Raw genomic sequence first — 12216 nt, 5'->3', positions numbered from 1 at the left:
ATATACACCGCAGGAGAAATGCTAGCACAGGCTTCCAGTATCCGTATACACTGCTATATTCTACTATATACACCGCAGGAGAAATGCTAGCACAGGCTTCCAGTATCCGTATACACTGCTATATACTACTATATACACCGCAGGAGAAATGCTAGCACAGGCTTCCAGTATCTGTATACACTGCTATATACTACTATATACACCGCAGGAGAAATGCTAGCACAGGCCTCCAGTATCCGTATACACTGCTATATTCTACTATATACACCGCAGGAGAAATGCTAGTACAGGCTTCCAGTATCCGTATACACTGCTATATACTACTATATACACCGCAGGAGAAATGCTATCACAGGCTTCCAGTATACACTGCTATATACTACTATATACACCGCAGGAGAAATGCTAGCACAGGCCTCCAGTATCCGTATACACTGCTATATTCTACTATATACACCGCAGGAGAAATGCTAGCACAGGCTTCCAGTATCTGTATACACTGCTATATACTACTATATACACCGCAGGAGAAATGCTAGCACAGGCTTCCAGTATACACTGCTATATACTACTGTATACACCGCAGGAGAAACGCTAGCACAGGCCTCCTGTATCCGTGTACACTGCTATATACTACTATATACACCGCAGGAGAAATGCTAGCACAGGCTTCCAGTATCCGTATACACTGCTATATACTACTATATACATCGCAGGAGAAATGCTAGCACAGGCTTCCAGTATCCATATACACTGCTATATACTACTGTATACACCGCAGGAGAAACACTAGCACAGGCTTCCAGTATCCGTATACACTGCTATATACTACAGGAGAAATGCTAGCACAGGCTTCCAGTATCCGTATACACTGCTATATACTACTATATACACCGCAGGAGAAATGCTAGCACAGGCTTCCAGTATCCGTATACACTGCTATATACTACTATATACACCGCAGGAGAAATGCTAGCACAGTCTTCCAGTATCTGTATACACTGCTATATACTACTATATACACCGCAGGAGAAATGCTAGCACAGGCTTCCAGTATCCGTATACACTGCTATATACTACTATATACACCGCAGGAGAAATGCCAGCACAGGCTTCCAGTATCTGTATACACTGCTATATACTACTATATACACCGCAGGAGAAATGCTAGCACAGGCTTCCAGTATCCGTATACACTGCTATATACTACTATATACACCGCAGGAGAAATGCTAGCACAGGCTTCCAGTATCCGTATACACTGCTATATACTACTATATACACCGCAGGAGAAATGCTAGCACAGGCTTCCAGTATCCGTATACACTGCTATATACTACTATATACACCGCAGGAGAAATGCTAGCACAGGCTTCCAGTATCTGTATACACTGCTATATACTACTATATACACCGCAGGAGAAATGCTAGCACAGGCTTCCAGTATCTGTATACACTGCTATATACTACTATATACACCGCAGGAGAAATGCTAGCACAGGCTTCCAGTATCCGTATACACTGCTATATACTACTATATACACCGCAGGAGAAATGCTAGCACAGGCTTCCAGTATCTGTATACACTGCTATATACTACTATATACACCGCAGGAGAAATGCTAGCACAGGCTTCCAGTATCTGTATACACTGCTATATACTACTATATACACCGCAGGAGAAATGCTAGCACAGGCTTCCAGTATCTGTATACACTGCTATATACTACTATATACACCGCAGGAGAAATGCTAGCACAGGCTTCCAGTATCTGTATACACTGCTATATACTACTATATACACCGCAGGAGAAATGCTAGCACAGGCTTCCAGTATCCGTATACACTGCTATATACTACTATATACACCGCAGGAGAAATGCTAGCACAGGCTTCCAGTATCCGTATACACTGCTATATACTACTATATACACCGCAGGAGAAATGCTAGCACAGGCTTCCAGTATCCGTATACACTGCTATATACTACTATATACACCGCAGGAGAAATGCTAGCACAGGCTTCCAGTATCCGGAGTTTCAGGTGCTGCACATCTCGTATCTTCACAGCATAGACAATTGCCTTCAGATGACCCCAAAGATAAAAGTCTAAGGGGGTCAGATCGGGAGACCTTGGGGGCCATTCATCTGGCCCACGACGACCAATCCACTTTCCAGGAAACTGTTCCTCTAGAAATGCTCGGACCTGACACCCATAATGTGGTGGTCGCCATCTTGCTCAGGGAACGTGCAGCTTCAGTGCATAAAGAGGGAAACATCATCATGGAGCAATTTCCCATATCCAGTGGCCTTGAGGTTTCCATTGATGAGAATGGCCCCACTATCTTTGTACCCCATATACCCCACCAGACCATCAATGTTTGTGTCCCACAGTCTTGGAGGGATCTATCCAATGTGGTTAGTGTCCGACCAATAGCGCTGGTTTTGTTTGGTAACTTCACCGTTCACATAAAAGTTTCCTCATCACTGAACAAAATCTTCTGCGTAATCTGAGGGTCCTGTTCACATTATTGTTTTGCCCATTCTGCAGATTCATTGCGCCGATCTGGGTCATCCTCGCTGAGATGCTGCAGTAGTTGTACCATTTGTGAGTAGTTAATATGAAGGGATGTCGGACTAATACCGCTCTCCAGTGACCTGCGGTGAGTGCTGCGCTGTCGGCTCTTGCTGGATGAAGCGAGGAGACACTGATGTTTCTTCATTAGCGACAGATTTCATGCCTCCACATTTTGGTAAATCCATCACTGAACCAGTTTCACGACACTTAGCAATCAGTTTTCTAACTGTAGCATGGGAGATGGGTGGTCTCGTAGGGTCTTGCATTGAAATCTGCTGCAATGACCCGGTTACTGCGTTCACCAGACATCAATACAAATTCTATCCGCTCCTCGCGCCTTAACCTCGACGACATGTCAATGGCTGTAAACAAAGAGAAACTTGTAAATAACTCATGAAATAATAAAGTTACGTTAAAACCGAGCACATCATTGTTTTTCTTGTGAAATTCCCAATAAGTTTGATGTGTCACATGACCCTCTTCCTATTGCATAAACAAATTTCGATTCAAAATGGCCGACTTTAAAAAGGGCACCATGGTCACCACCGATCTTAAAAAGTTTCCCCCCTCACATATACTAATGGGCCACAAACAGGAAGTTATCACCAACCCTTCCCATTTTATTAAGGTGTATCCATAAAAATGGCGCACCCTGTAGTATGGGCGCACTGTATTATGTAGGGATGTAGTATGGGTGCACTGTATTATGTAGGGATGTAGTATGGGTGCACTGTATTATGTAGGGATGTAGTATGGGCGCACTGTATTATGTAGGGATGTAGTATGGGCGCACTGTATTGTAGGGATGTAGTATGGGTGCACTGTATTATGTAGGGATGTAGTATGGGTGCACTGTATTATGTAGGGATGTAGTATGGGTGCACTGTATTATGTTGGGATGTAGTATGGGTGCACTGTATTATGTTGGGATGTAGTATGGGTGCACTGTATTATGTAGGGATGTAGTATGGGCGCACTGTATTATGTAGGGATGTAGTATGGGTGCACTGTATTATGTAGGGATGTAGTATGGGCGCACTGTATTATGTAGGGATGTAGTATGGGTGCACTGTATTATGTAGGAATGTAGTATGGGTGCAGTGTATTATGTAGGGATGTAGTATGGGCGCACTGTATTATGTAGGGATGTAGTATGGGCGCACTGTATTATGTAGGGATGTAGTATGGGTGCAGTGTATTATGTAGGGATGTAGTATGGGTGCACTGTATTATGTAGGGATGTAGTATGGGCGCACTGTATTATGTAGGGATGTAGTATGGGTGCACTGTATTATGTAGGGATGTAGTATGGGTGCACTGTATTATGTAGGGATGTAGTATATACGCACTGTATTATGTAGGGATGTAGTATGGGGCGCACTGTATTATGTAGGGATGTAGTATGGGTGCACTGTATTATGTAGGGATGTAGTATGGACGCACTGTATTATGTAGGGATGTAGTATATACGCACTGTATTATGTAGGGATGTAGTATATACGCACTGTATTATGTAGGGATGTAGTATGGGTGCAGTGTATTATGTAGGGATGTAGTATGGGCGCACTGTATTATGTAGGGATGTAGTATGGGCGCACTGTATTATGTAGGGATGTAGTATGGGTGCACTGTATTATGTAGGGATGTAGTATGGGCGCACTGTATTATGTAGGGATGTAGTATGGGGCGCACTGTATTATGTAGGGATGTAGTATGGCGTGCACTGTATTATGTTGGGATGTAGTATGGGTGCACTGTATTATGTAGGGGATGTAGTATATACGCACTGTATTATGTAGGGATGTAGTATGGGTGCACTGTATTATGTAGGGATGTAGTATGGGTGCACTGTATTATGTAGGGATGTAGTATGGGTGCACTGTATTATGTAGGGATGTAGTATGGGCGCACTGTATTATGTAGGGATGTAGTATGGGTGCACTGTATTATGTAGGGATGTAGTATGGGTGCACTGTATTATGTAGGGATGTAGTTATGGGCACACTGTATTATGTAGGGATGTAGTATATACGCACTGTATTATGTAGGGATGTAGTATGGGTGCACTGTATTATGTAGGGATGTAGTATGGGCGCACTGTATTATGTAGGGATGTAGTATGGGTGCACTGTATTATGTAGGGATGTAGTATGGGTGCACTGTATTATGTAGGGATGTAGTATGGGTGCACTGTATTATGTTGGGATGTAGTATGGGTGCACTGTATTATGTAGGGATGTAGTATGGGTGCACTGTATTATGTAGGGATGTAGTATGGGTGCACTGTATTATGTTGGGATGTAGTATGGGTGCACTGTATTATGTAGGGATGTAGTATGGGTGCACTGTATTATGTAGGGATGTAGTATGGGTGCACTGTATTATGTTGGGATGTAGTATGGGTGCACTGTATTATGTTGGGATGTAGTATGGGTGCACTGTATTATGTAGGGATGTAGTATGGGTGCACTGTATTATGTAGGGATGTAGTATGGGTGCACTGTATTATGTAGGGATGTAGTATGGGTGCACTGTATTATGTAGGGATGTAGTATGGGTGCACTGTATTATGTAGGGATGTAGTATGGGTGCACTGTATTATGTAGGGATGTAGTATGGGTGCACTGTATTATGTAGGGATGTAGTATGGGTGCACTGTATTATGTAGGGATGTAGTATGGGCGCACTGTATTATGTAGGGATGTAGTATGGGTGCACTGTATTATGTAGGGATGTAGTATGGGTGCACTGTATTATGTAGGGATGTAGTATGGGTGCACTGTATTATGTAGGGATGTAGTATGGGTGCACTGTATTATGTTGGGATGTAGTATGGGTGCACTGGATTATGTAGGGATGTAGTATGGGTGCACTGTATTATGTAGGGATGTAGTATGGGTGCACTGTATTATGTAGGGATGTAGTATGGGTGCACTGTATTATGTAGGGATGTAGTATGGGTGCACTGTATTATGTAGGGATGTAGTATGGGTGCACTGTATTATGTAGGGATGTAGTATGGGTGCACTGTATTATGTAGGGATGTAGTATGGGTGCACTGTATTATGTAGGGATGTAGTATTTGTGCACTGTATTATGTTGGGATGTAGTATGGGTGCACTGTATTATGTTGGGATGTAGTATGAGTGCACTGTATTATGTAGGGATGTAGTATGGGTGCACTGTATTATGTAGGGATGTAGTATATACGCACTGTATTATGTAGGGATGTAGTATGGGTGCACTGTATTATGTAGGGATGTAGTATATACGCACTGTATTATGTTGGGATGTAGTATGGGTGCACTGTATTATGTTGGGATGTAGTATGGGTGCACTGTATTATGTAGGGATGTAGTATGGGTGCACTGTATTATGTAGGGATGTAGTATGGGTGCACTGTATTATGTAGGGATGTAGTATGGGTGCACTGTATTATGTAGGGATGTAGTATGGGTGCACTGTATTATGTAGGGATGTAGTATGGGTGCACTGTATTATGTAGGGATGTAGTATGGGTGCACTGTATTATGTAGGGATGTAGTATGGGTGCACTGTATTATGTAGGGATGTAGTATGGGCACACTGTATTATGTAGGGATGTAGTATATACGCACTGTATTATGTAGGGATGTAGTATGGGTGCACTGTATTATGTAGGGATGTAGTATGGGCGCACTGTATTATGTAGGGATGTAGTATGGGTGCACTGTATTATGTAGGGATGTAGTATGGGTGCACTGTATTATGTAGGGATGTAGTATGGGTGCACTGTATTATGTAGGGATGTAGTATGGGTGCACTGTATTATGTAGGGATGTAGTATGGGTGCACTGTATTATGTAGGGATGTAGTATGGGTGCACTGTATTATGTAGGGATGTAGTATGGGCGCACTGTATTATGTAGGGGTGTAGTATGGGCGCACTGTATTATGTAGGGATGTAGTATGGGTGCACTGTATTATGTCGGGATGTAGTATGGGTGCACTGTATTATGTAGGGATGTAGTATATACGCACTTTATTATGTAAGGATGTAGTATATGCGCACTGTATTATGTAGGGATGTAGTATGGGTGCACTGTATTATGTAGGGATGTAGTATGGGCGCACTGTATTATGTAGGGATGTAGTATGGGTGCACTGTATTATGTAGGGATGTAGTATATGCGCACTGTATTATGTAGGGATGTAGTATATGCGCACTGTATTATGTTGGGATGTAGTATGGGCGCACTGTATTATGTAGGGATGTAGTATGGGCGCACTGTATTATGTAGGGATGTAGTATGGGTGCACTGTATTATGTAGGGATGTAGTATGGGTGCACTGTATTATGTAGGGATGTAGTATGGGTGCACTGTATTATGTAGGGATGTAGTATGGGGGCACTGTATTATGTAGGGATGTAGTATGGGGGCACTGTATTATGTAGGGATGTAGTATGGGTGCACTGTATTATGTAGGGATGTAGTATGGGTGCACTGTATTATGTAGGGATGTAGTATATACGCACTGTATTATGTAGGGATGTAGTATGGGTGCACTGTATTATGTTGGGATGTAGTATGGGTGCACTGTATTATGTAGGGATGTAGTATGGGTGCACTGTATTATGTTGGGATGTAGTATGGGTGCACTGTATTATGTAGGGATGTAGTATGGGTGCACTGTATTATGTAGGGATGTAGTATGGGTGCACTGTATTATGTAGGGATGTAGTATGGGGGCACTGTATTATGTAGGGATGTAGTATGGGTGCAGTGTATTATGTAGGGATGTAGTATGGGTGCACTGTATTATGTAGGGATGTAGTATGGGTGCACTGTATTATGTAGGGATGTAGTATGGGTGCACTGTATTATGTAGGGATGTAGTATGGGTGCACTGTATTATGTAGGGATGTAGTATGGGTGCACTGTATTATGTAGGGATGTAGTATGGGTGCACTGTATTATGTAGGGATGTAGTATGGGTGCACTGTATTATGTAGGGATGTAGTATGGGTGCACTGTATTATGTAGGGATGTAGTATGGGTGCACTGTATTATGTAGGGATGTAGTATGGGTGCACTGTATTATGTTGGGATGTAGTATGGGTGCACTGTATTATGTTGGGATGTAGTATGGGTGCACTGTATTATGTAGGGATGTAGTATGGGCGCACTGTATTATGTTGGGATGTAGTATGGGTGCACTGTATTATGTAGGGATGTAGTATATACGCACTGTATTATGTAGGGATGTAGTATGGGTGCACTGTATTATGTAGGGGTGTAGTATGGGCGCACTGTATTATGTAGGGATGTAGTATGGGTTCACTGCATTACACTATTGTGTGGCTGCTCATAACAGTATAAGAGTACTATTAGGATATTGCGCACTATAGTGGCACTTTCTTTGCATAGTCTGGCAACATTATTTTGGAGCTGTATAGCGGTATAATGGGAGGCTGGAGTGAGGCGGACGCCATCTCCTGGAGACTATAGGGGGTCCCGAGTGAGGAGGATGCCATCTCCTGGAGACTATTGGGAGGCTGGAGTGAGGAGGATGCCATCTCCTGGAGACTATAGGGGGTCCGGAGTGAGGAAGACGCCATCTCCTGGTGACTATAGGGGGTCAGGAGTGAGGAGGACGCCATCTCCTGGAGACTATAGGGGACCGGGCCCTGTTACTCTCCCACGTGTCAGGAGGTTAGGGCCAACAGGGGTTAATAATGTTCTCTATTGAATGAGATGTCCCCTGAAGAGCATTTCTTAGTCTAAAGGGTTAAAATTTGCCTGACCAGCAGATTTAGTGACGTCCCTTAACAAAGCGACCGCGCCAAATCCTTAAGAAAACAAAACTACGGAAGAATAAACGCTGGAAACATTAGACCTTATCTAATATATGGGGTCCGGGGCCTACAGGAATGGGGGGGGGGGGTCTGTATTATCTAATATATGGGGTCCAGGGCCTACAGGAATGGGGGGGGGGGGTCTGTATTATCTAATATATGGGGTCCAGGGCCTACAGGAATGGGGGGGGGGTCTGTATAATCTAATATATGGGGTCCAGGGCCTACAGGAATGGGGGGGGGGTCTGTATTATGTAATATATGAGGTCCGGGGCCTACAGGAATGGGGGGGGGGGTCTGTATTATCTAATATATGAGGTCCGGGGCCTACAGGAATGGGGGTCTGTATTATCTAATATATGAGGTCCGGGGCCTACAGGAATGGGGGTCTGTACTATCTAATATATGAGGTCCGGGGCCTACAGGAATGGGGGGGGGGGGGTCTGTATTATCTAATATATGGGGTCCAGGGCCTACAGGAATGGGGGGGGGGGGTCTGTATTATCTAATATAGGAGGTCCGGGGCCTACAGGAATGGGGGGGGGGGTCTGTATTATCTAATATATGAGGTCCGGGGCCTACAGGAATGGGGGGTCTGTATTATCTAATATATGAGGTCCGGGGCCTACAGGAATGGGGGGGGGGTCTGTATTATCTAATATATGAGGTCCGGGGCCTACAGGAATGGGGGGTCTGTATTATCTAATATATGAGGTCTGGGGCCTACAGGAATGGGGGGGTCTGTATTATCTAATATATGAGGTCCGGTGCCTACAGGAATGGGGGGTCTGTATTAACTAATATATGGGGTCCGGGGCCTACAGGAATGGGGGGGGGGGGGTCTGTATTATCTAATATGAGGTATGGGGCCTACAGGAATGGGGGGGGGTCTGTATTATCTAATACATGGGGTCCGGGGCCTACAGGAATGGGGGGGGTCTGTATTATCTAATATATGAGGTCCGGGGCCTACAGGAATGGGGGGGTCTGTATTATCTAATACATGGGGTCCGGGGCCTACAGGAATGGGGGGGGGGTCTGCATTATCTAATATATGGGGTCCGGGGCATACAGGAATGGGTGGGGGGGGGTCTGTATTATCTAATATATGGGGTCCGGGGCATACAGGAATGGGGGGGGGTCTGTATTATCTAATATATGAGGTCCGGGGCCTACAGGAATGGGGGGGGGGGGTCTGCATTATCTAATATATGGGGTCCGGGGCATACAGGAATGGGTGGGGGGGGTCTGTATTATCTAATACATGGGGTCCGGGGCCTACAGGAATGGGGGGGGGGGGGTCTGCATTATCTAATATATGGGGTCCGGGGCCTACAGGAATGGGTGGGGGGGTCTGTATTATCTAATATGAGGTATGGGGCCTACAGGAATGGGGGGGGGGGGAGGTCTATATTATCTAATTTATGAGGTCCCGGGCATACAGGAATGGGGGGTCTGTATTATCTAATGTGTGTCCGGGGCCTACAGGAATGGGGGCTCTGTATTATCTAATATGTGGGTCCGGGGCCTACAGGAATGGGGGGGTCTGTATTATCTAATATATGAGGTCAGGGGCCTACAGGAATGGGGGGGGTCTGTATTATCTAATATATGAGGTCCGGGGCCTACAGGAATGGGGGGTCTGTATTATCTAATATATGAGGTCCGGGGCCTACAGGAATGGGGGGTCTGTATTATCTAATATGTGGGTCCGGGGCATACAGGATTGGGGGGGGGGTCTGTATTATCTAATATATGGGGTCCAGAGCCTACAGGAATGGGGGGGGGGGTCTGTATTATCTAATATGTGGCTCCGGGGCCTATAGGAATGGGGGGGGTCTGTATTATCTAATGTATGAGGTCCGGGGCCTACAGGAATGGGGGGGTCTGTATTAACTAATATATGGGGTCCGGGGCCTACAGGAATGGGGGGTCTGTATTATCTAATATATGAGGTCTGGGGCCTACAGGAATGGTTGTCTGTATTATCTAATATATGGGGGTCTGGGGCCTATAGGAATGGAGGGGGGGGGTCTATTATCTAATCTATGGGGGTCCGGGGCCTATAGGAATGGTTGTCTATATTATCTAATATATGGGGTCCGGGGCATACAGGAATGGGGGGTGGGGGGTCTGTATTATCTAATATGAGGTATGGGGCCTACAGGAATGGGGGGGGGGTCTATATTATCTAATTTATGAGGTCCCGGGCATACAGGAATGGGGGGGTCTGTATTATCTAATGTGGGTCCGGGGCCTACAGGAATGGGGGGGGTCTGTATTATCTAATATGAGGTCAGGGGCCTACAGGAATGGGGGGGGGGGGTCTGTATTATCTAATATATGAGGTCCGGGGCCTACAGGAATGGGGAGTCTGTATTATCTAATATGTGGGTCCGGGGCATACAGGATTGGGGGGGGGGGGGTCTGTATTATCTAATATATGGGGTCCAGAGCCTACAGGAATGGGGGGGGTCTGTATTATCTAATATGTGGCTCCGGGGCCTATAGGAATGGGGGGGGGGGGGTCTGTTTTATCTAATGTATGAGGTCCGGGGCCTACAGGAATGGGGGGGTCTGTATTAACTAATATATGGGGTCCGGGGCCTACAGGAATGGGGGGGTCTGTATTAACTAATATATGGGGTCCGGGGCCTACAGGAATGGGGGGGTCTGTATTATCTAATATATGGGGGTCTGGGGCCTATAGGAATGGTTGTCTATATTATCTAATCTATGGGGGTCCGGGGCCTATAGGAATGGTTGTCTATATTATCTAATATATGGGGGTCTGGGGCCTATAGGAATGGAGGGGGGTCTATTATCTAATCTATGGGGGTCCGGGGCCTACAGGAATGGGGGGGTCTGTATTATCTAATCTATGGGGGTCTGGGGCCTATAGGAATGGTTGTCTGTATTATCTAATCTATGGGGGTCCGGGGCCTACAGGAATGGTTGTCTGTATTATCTAATATATGGGGGTCCGGGGCCTACAGGAATGGTTGTCTGTATTATCTAATATATGGGGGTCCGGGGCCTACAGGAATGGTTGTCTGTATTATCTAATATATGGGGGTCTGGGGCCTACAGGAATGGTTGTCTGTATTATCTAATATATGGGGTCCGGGGCCTATAGGAATGGAGGTCTGTTTATAGGGTCGGGGGGTAAATCTGCCTTCCTCCCCTGTCGGCTCTAGTTTGGATTTGTTGTTTACCCTGAGGTGAAGGACATTTTGTCCCCTGGTGAGCAGCAGGTTCTGATAAATAACCAGAGACCATGTTGTGAGATATAATATAGGGGGAATATGGTCACCCCTAATATATCGGAGTACGTGAGGGAGGCGGCCGCTCTCTCATCCTACATGTCAGGAGGTTAGGGCCAACAGGGGTTAATAATGTTATCTATTGAATGAGATTTCCCCTGAAGAGCATTTCTTAGTCTAAAGGGTTAAAATTTTGCCTGACCAGCAGATTTGGTGACGTCCGTTAACAAAGCGAACGCGCCAAATCCTTAAGAAAACAAAACTACGGAAGAATCGACGCTGGAGACGTTGACCTGTGACCCGTTCAATCATCTTCTTGTACGTTACAGTCATTAGTCCGGGTTCACACTCCGGAGCGCGGCCGGCAACGATACAATCAGACATTGCCGTCTCCATAGACCTAGATGTCTGCGGAGCTGATGCCACCAGAACGTTGAGCGGGTTTAAAGGGGTACTCCGGTGGAAAACATTGTTTTTTTAAATCAACTGGTGCCAAAAAGATAAACAGATTTGTAAATTACTTCTATTAAAAAACCTTT

General features: G+C 45.4%; 1 protein-coding gene across 1 annotated transcript in view; it reads left to right on the top strand.

Annotated features, from left to right (window-relative positions):
- Window positions 1-2549: 2549 nt before the first annotated feature.
- Window positions 2550-12216, top strand: part of NR1I2 (nuclear receptor subfamily 1 group I member 2) — an 81493-nt gene continuing 71826 nt past the window's right edge. The window contains exon 1 of the mRNA XM_056554021.1: window positions 2550-2663. The gene's annotated coding sequence lies outside the window, so the exon portion shown is untranslated. The remainder of the gene's footprint in view (window positions 2664-12216) is intronic.

The sequence above is a fragment of the Hyla sarda genome, unplaced genomic scaffold (genome assembly GCF_029499605.1).
Source record: "Hyla sarda isolate aHylSar1 unplaced genomic scaffold, aHylSar1.hap1 scaffold_530, whole genome shotgun sequence".
NCBI classification, from domain to species: Eukaryota; Metazoa; Chordata; class Amphibia; order Anura; family Hylidae; genus Hyla; species Hyla sarda.
This window is presented reverse-complemented; position numbering and strand designations above follow the sequence as displayed.